Source organism: Macaca fascicularis, chromosome 2 (genome assembly GCF_037993035.2).
Source record: "Macaca fascicularis isolate 582-1 chromosome 2, T2T-MFA8v1.1".
In the NCBI taxonomy this organism is placed as follows: Eukaryota; Metazoa; Chordata; class Mammalia; order Primates; family Cercopithecidae; genus Macaca; species Macaca fascicularis.
Genome location: NC_088376.1, coordinates 190,953,423 through 190,956,745, shown reverse-complemented (window position 1 = coordinate 190,956,745; position 3,323 = coordinate 190,953,423). Strand labels below are relative to the sequence as shown.

The 3,323-nt window shown below is 33.5% G+C and overlaps 1 long non-coding RNA gene across 1 annotated transcript; it reads right to left on the bottom strand.

Moving 5' to 3' along the window:
* Positions 1–251: 251 nt before the first annotated feature.
* Positions 252–2,960, bottom strand: LOC135969428 (uncharacterized). Its single transcript, XR_010584690.2, has 2 exons — positions 2,867–2,960; positions 252–1,454 (listed from the first exon to the last, which is right to left on the bottom strand). It is a non-coding gene; the product is annotated as an uncharacterized lncRNA (long non-coding RNA).
* Between the last annotated feature and the right edge of the window lie 363 nt (positions 2,961–3,323).

Below are 3,323 nucleotides of genomic sequence, written 5' to 3'. Positions count from 1 at the left end.
AATATCAGTGTCTCTCTGTTGCTTATTTCACTGCATCCAGACTCTCTTGCTTGGCTTTTAGGGTCTTTATAAGCAAAGTACACTCTCTGGAAAATCTTACTTCCCACTGTCCTCCTTAGTCCCAACAAATGCTATCTTCTCCAGTCTGGTCCCTCTCTCCCCTGTCCTCACCATGTGCCTTCCTCATTCTTGTCTCCATTGCTCTTCAGGCTTTTTGTTTTCCTCTCCCACAAGAAGTGCCCTCCACCTCCTTGATGTTAAGCAACTTATCCTTCAAAGTACAGATTCAATTTCACTTCTTCCTTGAAACTGAATCCATACTGCGCTTGAAGTCAGTATCTCTCAATATTATTTCCAATAATTCCTTATTTGTTTTAAATATCTCCAATTTCTTCATGAGTGTTTGGTTTTTATACCAACTATAAAGAGTACTGTAAGTTACTTAAAGGACATGTGTTTATTTCTGTCCCTTCCACATATATCCCAAATGTTTATCTTCACTTCTATATGTAATAAAAGAAATACAAGTGAGCTCTTATCAAAAAGGAAACTGAGAGGTTGCTAAAAATAGAAAAGCAGTGCTTATTTTTCAAGGATTAGAGAATACCTTACTGATAATGAAATACATAAAATTCATAGAACACTAATTTTCTGGAAATGTCTATGCATAATGATAAATTTCAAAAAGCTGCTTGCTAATCATACATTATTAATCATTTATGCAATATATAAATATGTTTTAAATCACCTATTTTAAAGACAATATTTTTTATTATTGTCTTTATAATTATTATTATATTAAAACAGATATAAATAATAAATAATCTACTTGGTCACATTAAAATTAAGCTATTGGCTTCCAGCCCACCTAGTGTGAAATTACTTTTCTTCATAACTTCCTTGCTGGCCCCAACCCCCTCTGTTTCACAATTTTTGTGTGGATGAAAAGAGGATAACATTTTTAAGTAGGGAAATATCTCTGCAATGAAATAGGAAATGTGATATGTTCTTCAGCTCAAAAGAAACAGCTCTTACCTCTTGAGGAATTATAGAACTCACTCCATATATTTTTAAAGGCTAGAGAAACAACTTACCAGTTTCTTATGAGTTTCGCTTAACTCAAGCATCTTAAAAGATCAAATCTTAATGATATAAAAGATTAGATCTTTTACATTTTAAAAAGTTAGATCTTAAATTTCTTAAGGACTTAAGTCCCACACCTGTTTCACCATCCTATATGATTATGGTACAAGCACTATCAGGTTGACCAAACATAGAAATGCCAACCCTTTAACACTGCCCAAATTTACAGCAAGCACCTGAGAACCACACCAATCACAGGAAACACACTATATGTTAACTCTGGCAACTGAACTGGACTCGCCTTGTTCTCCAAGAAGCCTGTTCGTCATGGTTGTCCCTCTGTTCACAAACTTGTATTGTCATTACATATCCTAGAAAAAAGGGAATAAAAGGTAAATTGCAAGTTTATAGATTGATTTATTGTGTTTCTATTCGTTTCAGTGTTTCAAAATATGAAACTGAACTCAACAATGACTTTTTGTGTTAAGCTTTGGGGTTTTTTCCTATTTTGTCATCCTATCAATCTAAAGGTTTAAATACTATCTATTCTACTTGCCATACTTACACAAACATAACTTCAATTATAAATGCATGCATATATTAGGAATTGACTGTCCTTTTCCCTGTTCTTATTAGTATATCATATGCAAAATGTTTAGAGGCTCAGGTTGAACAACAGATTTCTTATATTCGTATTTTCTGTTGAGTATTGTCTGAATGAGACTTGTGTATGTATGCAATTAAACTTGAGCCAAAATTTAAATGCATTTTCTTTCTCAAAATTTTCCCATTAATGAAAAATAATATATAGTAGTTGTTTTCTTTCATTTAAAAAAAGACAAGAAAAAACAGTCAAGTTTATTTTAACAATTTTAACACCAATTGCCCAAACTACAGAGAATGTTCAAACATGAATTTTAGGAATCTATGAGGTATAATCTGCTCAGTTTGTTGCTGTTGTTGAGGGTGGGAAAAAAATAAATCTATGCTGGAATTTAATGTTGCTTAGCCCAAAAATATAATATAATATGAAATAAACCATGTTCTTCAAATAACGAGTGTTGGCTTTAACTTAATGATTTCAAAACATCCTATAGCATCCTGTTAAGAAAACTACAAAGGAAGAATAACGGTGTGCAGTAGACATGAATTTAAAGTGTCCAAGTGTTTGTCCAAAGTGTTTGTGGCAGCCTGAACTTTAAAATGAGTCTCCTTCATTTGACCATGAAACCTACCATAACTTCACCTCTGGTCCTTCACCTCACTTCACTAAAATCAAAAGAGTTAGCATTCTCATTTTTAAAACTCAATATAGAACAAAGACAATTCCTTTTATTTTTCTGAAATGAAACAAAATTCAGTAAATGTAGTTACTGAAATATCATAACTAAATAATATTCTAGACAATTCCTTTTTTAAATTTTTAAAAAATAAGTAAACATAGTTACTGAAATATTATTAAATAATATTCTGAATTCAAATCTTGCAAGAACAGTTTTGAATGTAATCACGTAGAATTATGTATTAAATTTTGAGAAAGTTTCCTTCAACTTTTCCCTCCCAAAATAAATCTTGACAGAGAAAAAGCGAAAAACATTGTTGGCATTTAAGAGAATGAGAAGAAAAAGTTATAATGAATGCTCTTTGAATAAGTATGTTTGCAAGTATTCAATAGAGAAAGGTATACCTTCATTAATTATTAAGGAAACTATGTTAAAAAATTATTTTAAAGTAAATCTTTGCGCCTATTCCCAAATATTTGTGAACAGGTAATTGTACTTACTCGAGAAAAGTGAAGTTTTTTTGCTTTTATTTGTATCTTTGTATCCCCTTTTCTCCCCTCTCCCCCTCCTCCTCCTTATTTTGATTATAGTATCACTTCCGTATATACAGCTGCGGTTTAGAGGGTGGAGCTTTAGAAGGTTCCTGCGACTTGCTTGCTGAGATGTTAAATGGACTATTTTTCTAGCTCTGCAGGGACAAAACCCACAACCACATCTGCCCCCTTGCGCTAGCGTTGGCGGTAGTCTTCGTTCAAAGGAGGTTGTGGGCTTGGAGCTTAGAGCATGCGCAGTCACAGGAGCCTCAAATTCCCTAACTACGCTGACCCCTCCCCTTCACATCAGCGACTGGGTTCATGCAGAAGTAAATTGACTGTAGAATAACCGGACTGTTTATTGCCTGTTACTCAGCTTGCTGGTAACCATTATGCCGCACGGTGGTTTTCTCAGAGCAAATTG